Raw genomic sequence first — 13,834 nt, forward strand, 5'->3', positions numbered from 1 at the left:
TCTACTAATACAAAAATAACGGACCTTCCTCAGCCTTAGTTTATGTGTGATACTAACCCATGCTTTACCATGTACTGAAAATACTTCATAGGTTCATTTATGACAGAACCATACTGGACACAAGTGAAGTCTCCGCAACTAGGTGAGTCAAAAACATATATAAAGAAACACTAGACAGTACTACTGGATGCTGCTCAAACCAACTCTCTGCCCTCAAAGGATGCATGCATAACCCCTGAAGTCAAAGCCAATTACATCCTGAAGCAATGTCAAAAGTATGGAACAGGGAAGATACAATAGAGAACACACCCAGCAATAATGCTTCACAAAGAGAGCAATGGAGGGGCTCAGTCAATGCGTGCTTGTCAGAGCATATGAAGTAGACACACTGACGGGAGTGGACTTTAAATGTGCCTCACAAGCCACAATATATGCGTCAAAAACTGAGTTTTAATCAAGGATGACCATGGCCGAGACTCCAAGTGTAAATACAATTAACACTAAAGCATTGGGTGGCCAGGAAACTGTTGTAACACCACCACTTGAGTAGCTGAATGTTTGAATAGCCGTTGGTGAGTAGTGGCTGACATTTGCAAAGATAAGGTTTCAACAGACACTGAAGAGCATTTATAGTTACACAGGAGGCAGTGGAGTCCCACATGAGTATACTAGTTATGACCATTAGATTTAAAGAACATGTTTCTTTTGGGACTATGAGCACAACGGATGCAGCTCGGAGAGGAAGCACGGCAGGCTGTATCGGCTGGGAGGCAGTCATTATGGATGCTGTGGCAATGGGAGTGCTCTTATGAGAAAAATTATTTGTGGGAGAAGGCTGTGTGCTCACATTTGATTTAGCTTACAAAAATAAGAGGTGTGTACCATAAATGTCACTTAAGTCTGCCCACTGAACTAAATGAAATCCCAAGAAGTGCTTACTAACACAGATAAAATAAGGGGACAAAACACCTTCACGAACCGTATATTTAATTTGTCTTCATTATTAAATGCCATGGTTTGAAATCTGACTATTTCTGAAATTCAACACACAAAAAGTGATTGGAGGAATACTTGCAATTAGTCCTCCCATCACCTTTTTGTGTTAGATGTACCGCCCTAGACAGTAAGGTTATGCCCAGACATGGATTTTGTGCACACTGTGCTACTGGAACCAAGTTATGCATGACTGATGGGCCCTTATCAGGATGAAATCCGTCCTAATTTGCTTTTGTTCCTGTTCGGTAAAGACCTGGGCTGACAGTTTGGACTGAACAGTTCCCATGGGGAGCAGGATAAAGGCTGATTTGCACATGACTGAGTCCAAACTAATGTGGCATGGTGAGCAAAAGAACAATAGACTGGAATGCTACCCCAACCGATTGCCAATGGTTAGACAAATTGCAAGAATTCCCACCATCAACTTTTCTGTGTTTAACGTCCGGGTCTAGATGATAAGCATAAGCCCTGACTTTCCATACTCACTGTGCCATTGGAATCAAGCAATACATGGCTGCTGAGTTCCTGGTATTGAGACAAAATATTGAGCAAAAAATAGAGAGGCGCACTGGTATTGAATTTTTAATATTGTGAATCACAAATATCATGATGCAGGAAAATAATTGACAAGAATAACGATCTTCTAAGGTAATTCATATCAATGCTAAAAATGTCTATGCTGTAATATTTTTTTACAAAAATAACTATGAGCCTAAATATGATGCTGGTCAGACGAGTGTCTGAACAGCATCGTAGTGGAAACGGGTCAGCCGACAAGGAGTTGGTGGTCCGGATACCATTATTTGAATGCGACTGTCTTCATTGTGGTCGGAAAGTGTATTTTTACTAATGCAGCTTGTGCTGCAGGCCGCAGCACAAGCAACAATAGGAAAAATACACATTTGAAACATCCATGCGCTGTGTGGCAGGCACTATGCTTAGGATGTTTAGGGGGCACCACAGGTATAACCCAGGGCCACGCGGGACAGGGACCCTGAAGGTGCCCCAAAAGACCCTTTCCACCAGCTGTTTCATGGCAGAAGAATGGCAGAGCCTGAGCAGGCAATGCTTCAATTTTTGGTATTATGAGCTGCCCGCCGCCGACAGGCTCCATGAGCTTGTCGTTGGTGAAGCGGATTACCCCTGCAGGCATCAGTTGGACGACCTGTATCCTAAAACGGAGGTCCGACAGATGCCTTAGATTTTGGGCTGACCACCACCGATCAGGTGTCGGATTGCATTCCTCCTGACATCGTAATGAGCCCCGATATTGTTAATATTGTTGTAAAGAATATACTCTTTTAATTATCTTTAGGTATTTTAGTATATATTTTAAGTGTACATGCTATTAATTGTTTGTATTACTAAGGTGTTTTGTAAATAGGTTGTATATTTTTAGTTGTTTTTAAATTTAATGTAATTGTAATTTTCAGTGTTGTAGAGGGCTGTGGGGTTGCATAGGTATCTGGGTTGAAGTGAATTAATTATAATTAATTAATTATTATTATTGTATTATTATTAATTATTTAATTGATAATTAATAGTGAAATTGTGTCATCATTTATTTGTTTAAGTTATATTTTAGGTGTGGGTTGTGGGGCTTGTAGGGGTAAAAGGTGTAAAGTAAATGAATTCTAATTATTTAATATTTTCGTATTGTTTTACATAAATTCTGTAAATTGTGTGATTAATTTAGTCTTACATTTATTTTTTCGATGTGAGCTGTGAGGTTTGTAGGGGTAAAGGGTGGGAAGCTTATTGATTATAATTAATTAATAATTCATGGCAATTAATAATGATTTAAATGGTAATTAATTGTATAAATTGTGCAATTAAGATCATTTGTACTTTATATTTCAGGTGTAGGTTGTTAGGTTTGTGGGGTAAAGGGTGGGAAATAAATTAAATATAATTGATTAATCATAAGGTAAATATGATGCATTGTTTAATTGATAATTCATTGTGTAAATTGTGTAAATATATCATTTTTGAGGTATATTTTAGGCGTGGGCTGTTGTGTTTGTAGGGTTACAGGGTGGGAAGTTAATTAAGAAATAATTTACTGACAAGTAGTTACTAATTTTCTATTCATTATTTATTTGATAACTATGTAAATTTTGGAATTATTATATTTATTAAGTTATGTTTTAGGTGTGTGATGTTTAGTTTCTAGAGGCATGAGGTGGGAAGTTATTTAAGGAATAAATAAATGTATTATTATTTTTTCATTTATTAAAAATGTTATTTATTACATATCATGTTAATTGTGCTATGCTTTTTAATTTCAATAGCATTTTAATTGTTGGCTGTTATGATTGTGAGAATGCAGGTCCCAATTACAATTTCGGGTGGTCGGACTGCCGTCTGCTGTTGAGGCAGTCAGGAGATCACCCGACAAGCACTCAGCAGTCCAACCACACAATTATGACATGACTGCTGTGGTGGAGATTGGAAAGTGCTTATTTATACTGTGACTTGATATTGGTATTTTTGTTTTCACCCAAGGGATTTGTTTAACTTTCCTGCAAGACCATGGTAGATGGCGCAGAACCTGCACTAGTGCTATAAGAAGTTGAAAGTCAGATGTAGTCTGCAGTGTGTATTTACACAAACAAATATAACTGTATTACAACGCTGCCAGGAGCACCCTTGTGCTTTTCGTTGATTGCAGTGAAAAATGTGACTTTGCCATTTACGAAAATGTATTTTTATTTTAAAAATAGTCTACACCTAAAGTTTGCTTTGTAAGGGTGCATAATATTTTTTTTAAAGTAGCTCAAATGACTCTGATCACTAGGATGTTTGCAAGTTAATGGAAAAGTACTCTGTAAAGAATTTCGACTGTGAAAGATAATCCATTATTGACTGGTGTTTCTGTATAATAATATGAACTTTTTATCTAAGGTTTTCTCCCACTCTTTGGTGTATAAATCGTGAAAAAATATTTGTGTTTTTTCTATATGACCCTCTTTTGATACAGCATAGGTTTTTATGCCTTTTTTAACATACATATAACAACTGATTATGTTGACGAAATGTAATGGTTTACTGAAGCCTTTTTTTATAGAAAATATTTTAAATTATTGCAACAAATCATTTTAATGAATTAATAAAAAACATTCTTTAGTATTTTAGACTTGTGAATTTATTTTCTGATGGTATGATTATATTTTGTGGATGCAACTGAATTGATTGATTCTGCCAAAGAGGAACTTGACTTGGATCTATTTGGTGCTCTACCTCTTTTGGTTTTAGGGAGCCCCTCTCTGTTTTGAGATAGGGTGGTTACCGCACTATACACCTATTTCTGGATTGTGCTACTACACCCAATTGGATCTGTGGTCTCAAGCCTATTCTCTTCAAAGCATTTAGCATTTTTCATAATGCTCTAACCAACTCTGGTCCTGTATTTATTAGATTTTGCGTCACTAAATATGTAGTTGCTGATTGGTGAGATAATTTCTTGAGTTTGCTGTTGAGCATAATATATGTAATTCACTCATCAATGCATCAACACTTTGGGGATCATTATGATAGCGGATTTTCCGCATCCTCGGGGCCGGCGGAAGCCACCGCCGGCCCGAGGATGCGTAAAATCAGCAGCGGACTGACCAAAGACCCACCGCCAGATTAGGATGGCTGGTGGGTCCTGGTTTCCGTCCGCAGCTTTTCCGCCGCGGTCGGATTACAACCGCGGCGGAAAAGCTCTAATATGTTGACGGTGTCTGTCAGACACCGTCCACCATATTAGGATGGCCAGTAAAGTATGCTTTTCCGCGGCGGGTTTTCCGCCGCGGAAAAGCATACAGAACTTCACTGCGGGGGCCCGTTGCGGGCCCCCTAGGTGAAGGGGGGGTGGGGGGTGCACATGGGGGGTACCTATGGTACCCCCCTGCATTTGCATGCAGAAAGCGGCAGGCACCGCGCGGTGCCTGCCTCTTTCTGCATGCAAATGCAATGCGTGCATTTTTAACATTGCCGTGGGTGCAGCTTGAAGCTGCACCCGCGGCAATGTTAAAAATAGAGGATGTGACCGCCAGGGTGGCGGTCACATCCTAATTGCACAGGAGGGAACTCCGCAGGCCATGCGGAGGTTCCCTCCTGCTCTGGGGTCGCGGACGGACGCAAGTCCGTCCGCGATCGTAATCGACCCCTAAGTATGTAGACAGAAATTCATCAGTATCACAGATATAATTGTTCCCTACTTTATCCTCACTATCCACTCTCGATATGCATTCATTTGAGCCTTACCATCAACGTAGTTACACTTAATTCACTTGACCTATGGCACTTGTCACTCTTTCAAAGTGTCAATAGTTCTTGCTTCACTTCATCCACTGGCGGATCATTAGATTAATTACCCAGCACATATCCCATCCAATCTGACGGAAGCGTAGACTTTAAGTATAACCATCTCCTCAACCACTCCAGTGGTTATTTCCCTCCCATCCTATCCATATAAATTCCAAGCACAAAATCCCTCTTTAGCAGGGATATCTATGTCACTCTCTTCATTTGTTTTATTGTTTGGGAATGCTGCAGCTGTTCTTTGAGCTTATGAAAAGCTTGATTATTCAGCCAATTTAGGTTGTGACTCTATACTGTGGAAAAGTGAAACAGTAAAATATACTATAGCCATATTTCGGAAAGACAAGGTGCAAAGTCACACAATGAACCCGTTGGGTACTTGTATTGTTTGAACATTAAATACCTTGAAAAAACAAGAGACTAGGGGCCCGATGTAGGTAAATCTACATTAACCACTTCATAAATACCGAATCATACCGAATCGGTATTTATGAAGTGGTAAATTAGAGGGGGGGAGATGTAGGTATTTCAGATTCGGTAAATACCGAATCCGTAAGATTCGGTATTTACCGATTCTGTAAATACTGATTCGGTATCCCCCATTGCTTCCTATGGGCCTTGAAGCCCATAGGAATCAATGGGCATTCCCGAATCGGTAATTACCGATTCGGTAATTACCGATTTGTGCAAGGGTGCAGGGGGTGTCACTTTGACACCCTCCAGCACCCCAAAAAAAGGCATGTGAGCCATGTGGCACACAGACATGCCCTAAGGGCATGTCTGTCTGTCACATGGCATAGGTGTGCATGCACACATGTGCATGCACACCTGGATTCGGTATTTTAACACCCAATTGGATTGGGTGTTAAAATACCGAATCTGAAGGGCCTGTGGGACTGAAAGTAGTCCCACCTACATCCCAAATTTAAAAAATCGGTAAAATTACCGATTCGGTATTTTTGCGATTCGGTAATTTCACCGAATCGGTAAAATACCGAATCGGACAAAAAAAGGTCCCCTACATCTCAGTAGGCCAAATACCGGTCGGAAACGGCCGAAATCGGCCGTTTCCAACCGGTATTTGGTACCTACATCGGGCCCTAGAGTCCTTTGGCAAAACAGGAACAGTTTGTTTAATTTAACAGACTGCCTGCCGGGTCTGACGACTCTCAATTTACAATCTGTCTGAGGTCCTCTTTTTATACAGTTCGTTTTAGACAATAAAGTATTTCTAGAGGTCCATGTATTGTAAAACATGTAAGCTACTGACTTTGAAGTCATACATTAATTGTCTAATGGAAAGTATAGGTGGGCCTTGACCTTGCATGGAAATAATGTGGTCTGTGGGTAACGTATCCAGATGTCCAGCATGGCGAACGTATGATCACTGCATGTGCAGTGTCCTGATAGGCTATAAGTTCCTAGGTGGCATCTGACTTTATGGTCACTTTTTGCCATAGCTTATATTCAGTGATGTCATGAGTGATGTCGTCACTGACCATGTCATGAGTGATGTAGTTTGTGATGTCATCATCAGTGCATTGCGGGCGCGCGAGTTATAGTTAGCTGAACTAACTATTACGGGGGAATTTCAATGGTTTTGTATGAGTGAAATGACCAGCTAACTATAACATGTGTTTTTTTCAGTGAATTTCTAAGGTTTTTTAAATGCTAATTCCTAACTATAACGGGGCTGAAACCTATGGTTTTTTCAGTGAATTTGCAAGGTTTTTTAAATGCTAATTCCTAACTATAAAGTGTGTAAAACCTATGGTTTTTTCAGTGAATTTCAAAGGTTTTGTAAATGATATTTTTTAAATGTATTATTTATTATATTTCTTTCTTTTTATACTAATTTCCTACATTTTTATTATAAATATTTTTATTTATTTCATTTTTTAAGTTATATTTCATATTTGTAATGTAAAATAATAACAAAACTTAAATCAAAAATATTTTTTTATTAATAATTCCCACCCCCAATATATTAAAATTAAATTCTTTATAATTCCGTTTTCATTTTTTTTTGGGGGGGGAGGATAATCGTACCGTACGCGTATGGTAATCGCTCCGGCTAATCATACTTAGTGCGTACACGCGCATACGTCGTGAATACGCTTTGACGTTACGCACGCATCAGCGCTTCTGCGTGACGTCATGTACGCTTGCACAACGCCCCGTACGCACACCCCACAAAAGTTTTATAATGTTTAAAACGATATATATCTATGTATTTGATGTACATTTTAAAGATAGACTTTATCTGGGATAATCATGAAAATAGTTTTTTTAACTTTTAATAAGCGTATATTACTTTTGAAAACAATTACACAAATCGCGGAGGTACGTCGTACGTACTCGCAGCATAAAAGCACCGTAAGCCCACTGTAAGCGTACGCAAAGCCATGTGACTTTAAAAGGAGAGATATTCCAACTGTTGAAAGACCCCTCCTATTTTAATCATTCTACTCTGACTTTCTAAGAAGAAGCATCTCTTCTGTGAATCCTGTCAAAATAGAAGGAAGATCACCATGACAACACCTACGGGGTCATCTTCCAGCCATTCATCTGAGGGAGAATTCATTCCATAAGAGCTTTAGAAGAAGAAAAAAGAAGCACTGATTTGGAAGTTTTTTACTTTTCCTGAAGGGGAAAAAAGTTTAATGCTCCGCTAGTAACCGGCAAAATATGCCAAACAACTCTTTCTAGTGGCAATCCATCTAAAAAATACTCATTTGGCACAGCGAGTATGGTGTGACACGTGAAACACTTGCACCCCAACAACTTTGCGAGAGCTGCAACACGGAGGTTGCAGGAGAACCCTCCTGCTGCTGTACCAAGTATATCGAGTGCAGCACCACCACCTTCGGGAAGCAGTCCACACCCTCAGATTGAACCCGATTTCGGAGAACTAAAAATTCTATGCATTTATTGCATATCATTTTGGGGAACAGTCAATTTACCTCATAAAACGCAGGAAGCGGGAGAAGCGGGAGCATCGTTGTCCTCGACATTAGGTTTTTTTTTTCATTCTTTTGTTCCTGTTGGACACTTTTTGGGTTCCAGTTAAATTTTTCTGGTTTAAAAAAAAAACTTGCTGGAAAAATACAAAAAAAATAGAAAATTAAAACACAAAAAAACTGTTCTTTTTAGAACTGTCTTCACTGGTCAAAGAAAGAACTATATTTCTATGTTAGTGTGTAAAAGTTTGTCAGAATGAATGGGTAGTTCATAAATGAATGAATGAATACATTACTAGTGTATGGTGAATATGAAAGTGCAGAACTATAAGGAAGTGCTACATCATACATCTGTAAGGTGTTTACCTATGGTATACTGTAGTACCTCCAGAAGCACTTGAATGTAACATATGCACATAAATATGTTACAAGTCTATGCTTCAATTTGCACTGCTGGGGAAACTGCCTGGGTGAATTTGAATGTGTTAGGAGCATATTTACAACCCCCTTGTGCCTCTTTTACACATCTGTTGCATCACTTTTGTGATGCAGCGGTGGTGCAAAAGATATGCCATGGTGTGTGGTATTTACAATGTGTGCATGGTACGTGCACGGTAAATCTACTGGAAAAAAAAATAGCCTCTAACACTAATTTTCTATAATCCCGGGGCCCCAATCCCCCGGGGCTAAAATATAACGTTGGGGACCGGGGGGGAGCCCCAATGCGCCCACGGTCCCAGCCGGCTCCCCGCATCCTTCGGGAGCCGGCATTGCTTTTCATCAGAGAGAGCAGCTTACATGCTGCTCTCTCTGACGAAAGGCAATCTGCTTTCCTACTTGAAAGAGAGAGCAGGTTTCCTGCTTTCTCCTGCTACTCCCCCGGTGCTGGTGGCTAAGCAAGTGGTGGCATTGTGTTTAGCGGAGGACAGTGGGGGCAAACTGCGGACTTGTAACCATCAGGAGAGAGTCGGGGCACCAGTGAGTGGTGGATATCAGCGTGCCTTGAGACTCTTGGGAAAAGCGGGCTGTAAAGAAACAGAATCTAGGACGGGTGAAAGTGCTATTAGCAAGGGGAATCATTATCACCTGAGCACCGAGTCTGGGGAAAAGCGGTTAACAACAAGTGGCATTTTAGCAGCCCACAGAGAATCTAGAGAGTGGAGTACAGCGCTTTGACTGTCAGGAGTCGGAAGTGGAGAATTGAAGCTGGTGAGGTGCCGGTGAGCTAACGGAGTATGGACGTATAGGAACTACTTTCATGGCTGAATATTGCATATAGCAGAAGTGGTAATGCCACCTAAAACAACCCATGGTGGGAAAACAAAAGTGGTTGGTGAAACTTTGGTGGGGACTAGTGCGACATTAGGTGGGAAAACCTTTAAAGAACCTATAAGAGTTGGGGAATGGGATAGCAGTGGTCAAAGCAAGGAACAAAATATGGAAGCTGTCAAGATCCCACACATTTTTCAAATGGTGGTTAGGAAGAAATCAATAATACCACAAAAGACCGCCAGAAATACTTAGGAACAAAGTATAGGAAATAGAGGACCAAGAAATGAGTCTTAGTAAAGCTCCCCAAGAACTGGTCTCGACAGAAAAGGATATAACTTTGTCTGTTTTGGAAGCTGACCAGACAACTATGGGCCAGGTACAGAAGGGATTGATACTCCTCAATGGGATTTCTCCTCTTCAGGAGAGATGACGCCAGATGGAATTAATTTTGCTGACCAGGCAGCGGGAGGTATGGCCGAAAAAGTGCAGGGAGAAATATTGCAAGAGTCAATTTACAGATGTTTGTCAGAGCATAGATTAGAAACACGATCAGAGAACTTGGAAACCCATACGGCATGTAGGAAACTCCAAAATACGGTTAGAAGGCTTGCAAAACATACAATGACTTTACAGAGAGAATGACAGAGGCTGAGACACAAATTTCGGCACTTGAGGATCAGATGGAGACACAAAAAGAAATCACAGAAGCTATGAGCGCCAGTAAAGATGTCATACAAATTAAACGCGTAGACATGGAAAATCGTCTGTGTCAAAATAATCTTAGAATTTTGGGGGTACCGGAGGGGATTGAGGGGCAGGATGTCCTCAAATTCATGGTGGAAATGTTTGAAGAGGTTTTTTCAGAACTGAAAAAATGCAATTGGACATTAAAAGTGCAAAGGGTGCATAGATTCCCATTTAGACAGCGTGCAATGAAAGCTGGTCAATTTGAACAACGACCACGTGAAATCCTGATAACCCTGAAAATTTTTTTGGTGCGACAAGCAGTTTATAATTTGGCATGGCCTGACAGGAAGAGGACCAGGAAGGGTACACAATTCTTTGTTAGACCGAATTATTGTCATTATACAGTGGAGAAAAGGTGGCAGATGCGTCAATTGATCAATCCGCTTTAAGCGAAGGGGCGCAAGTGTTTCTGCTAAATCCGGCTACTCTTAAAGTTGTAAATAAGGGACAACCATTTTTTTTTACTTCGGACATTGCAGCCAAGGAATATCTCCAGTCCTTATGATTAGGATTTTCGACTTTGCAGTGTAGAATGTGAATCTATGATAGGCTTTTATTTTCTTTTTCTCTTTCTCCCTTTTTTTCTGTGCTCCCCTGTAGGTCAATAAGATTTGAGAGAAGTAGATATGTGTATTTGTTAAATACAATGGGAGGGCAGTAAGGGTATCCTGTTAAGGCAGAAAAAAGGGTAGGCTTGGAAGTAGGATTGTGTGGGGGATGGGTGAGCATTGGGTGGGCTATTCACCAAATATCACAAGGGCCATTGGCCCTAAAGCCTCTATAATGGGGGAGGGACACAAGGGGGGTGGAGTTTGGGGTGTTTGAGGGGTTGGTGGCAGGTAGTGGGGGGTCACTAAGGGGGAAGGAGGGAAGTGTGGTTAAAGATACAGGGAGAAAATCAATTGATAGCATGTATAATAGGTATAACATGATTTATAATATGATTTAAACTGAGATCTATATAGGAGTGATACGCAATTGGGAAACCTTTTGGACAAATGGCAGTTAAATGGACTGATAGGGGGCTACGCATATGTACATTTAATATATGTGGATTAAATAATGTAAACAAAAGTCAACGAGTAGCTGCCATTTTAAGGGTGATAAATCCTGATATCTTGTGTGTGCACATCTGCCCTAGAGCAAATGAAAGGTATTGAATGAGCTTGGCTTTACACTGATTATAGTAACTAGACAATCTACTATGAATGGGGTGTTGCAATTTTAGCTAGGCAAGGAATTTCAGGGATGGGAAGAAAGGTGTCACATAATTTAGGGAGATGGGCTATAGCGTAGGGTATGGTATGGGAAAGTAAGATAGTGATCTGTATGGTATATGGATCGAATTTAGACAAGGCTGAAACATTGGAAAATCTAAATGTGGACTTGGGTTTATGGGATACCCCGCTGATACTATATGGAGATTTTAAAATCCATGGGGAACGTAAGATCTGGTATTTGGAGTATTAGACATATACATGGCGTAAACCAAAAGTTTTCAGAGTGCAACAACAACTTCTGCAGAGCCATGGATTAGTGGACTTGTGGGCAGTTTTAAATCATAGAGACCCAGGCTATTCATTTTATTCATATCCCCATAATAAATTAATTAGGCTGGATTATATTTCCATGTCTAGGCTACTTATCACGGGGGCAAAGATGCAGGCATGGCCAAGGATCACTTCGGATCATGGTCTTGTAGTACTTGATCTACTTAGCATAAGTTAAGGAAGAAAGCACAGGTCATTTGCTTTTAATAGGAAGCTACTTGGAGATGGTCAGTATAATGACCATATTAAAAGCTGGGCAACATAGTTTTTGGAGAGCAATAGAGTCTCTACTGCCCAAGCGATGGTATGAGATGCGCTGAGAGCAGGCTGAGAGGTGAAACGCTCAGTTATGGGCTGGCTAAACAAAGGCAGCAGAAGATTTTTATGCAGGGGCTTTTGGAAGAGTTAAGGACAGGTGAGCGGGACTTGTACAGCGATAAGAAATAGTGAGGATGTCAAGGAGGTACAAACTAAAATTGCATGTGGCAAAGCTATGATTAATAGCATTTGGAGTTAGGAAATCGCGGGTCAATATACAATTCATAAAGAAGAAAGGTATGAATACGGGGAAGCTACATGTCGATGTCTGGCTCAAAGGCTTAGATGTAGGCAATCCTCACAGAGGATAGTATCACTAGACGATGGCAAGGGGAATGTAGTAGAAAATATGGAAGGAATTCTGGAGGTAGTTCATGCTTTCTATGAGGAACTGTATACACAAGATATAGTTGATAAGGACTTTTCTGCAAAAGGTGGATTTAGTGGGTCTTCTTGACCAGGAACAGCGGGGAGCCTTAGAAGCTCCGATTTCTATGGCAGAACTTGAGGTAGCACTGGGCTCCCTGGCTAGTGATAAAGCCGCAGGGCTGGATAAACTACCATTGGAGATATATCAAATGCTTTTTCAAGTAATAAAGGACAACATGCTGGCACATTTTAAGAAGCCCATGCTGGGAACCCACCACCATCATGGGACAAATCCAATATTGTGGTTTCCACAAAGAAGGATAAGACGGGTAAATTGACAGGGTCATATAGACTTATATCTTTGATAAATGCGGATGGAAAAATAGATTAAAAAATCTTGGCAGCTAGGTTGCCTCAAGTAATTACCCCACTGGTTTCTATGCAGCAACATGGTTTTATACCGGCAGGAGCACAGTTAATCACCTAAATAGGGTAATTTCAATGATTGACTATGATAGTGTACAACAGAAGAGCCTTGGTATAATATTTATGGATGCTGAAAAAGCGTTTGACCTTGTGTCCTGACCATTTCTCTGGGCTGTTATGCTTAAGACAGGGTTTGGGCCTCGATATGTGAGGGCTATACAAACTATGTACAAATCTCCTTCAGCTATAATCTGTGCAATGGGCAGGGAATCAGCCCCTGTATTTAGTAGTAGGGGGACGAGACCGGGATGTCCATGCCCGCCCTTGTTATTTGCTTTACATATTAACTTGCTTATTTTATTGTTGGAAACAATTAATAGGATTAAGTCTATGGCCTGTGGGCAGCATCAGGTGCACGTATTATCCTGCGTGGATGATATAGCGGTGGCAACATCTGATCAACAGCGAGCAGTGGTGGAGATAGAGGACTTGACTCAGGTTTTTGGGGAAGTGGCGGGTTAGAATTTGAATATTGACCAAAACTCAGATTGTATGTTCTGAAGGCGCTTGCCCAGGAGAAGGTTGGGTTAAAAATGAAGCCATGTATTTGGGTATCAAAATCAGGATGTCACTACAGGAGTTAACAGCGGTGAAGAGGGGAGATAAAGTCTCTTCAGCCAAAAGACAATTGGACAGGGTTGAATGTTTACATTTATCGATGGTAGGAAGGTGCAATGTGCTTAAAATGTGTATTTTTCCAAAAGCCATGTACTATTTTAGCTCAGTTCCATTGGAGCTGACTCGTTTAAAATTACTCAAACTACAATCTATATGTGAAAGGTTTATATGGGGACAAAAGAAAGCTCATTGAACTTCGAAATACATGGT

Source organism: Lissotriton vulgaris, chromosome 5 (assembly GCF_964263255.1).
Source record: "Lissotriton vulgaris chromosome 5, aLisVul1.2, whole genome shotgun sequence".
In the NCBI taxonomy this organism is placed as follows: Eukaryota; Metazoa; Chordata; class Amphibia; order Caudata; family Salamandridae; genus Lissotriton; species Lissotriton vulgaris.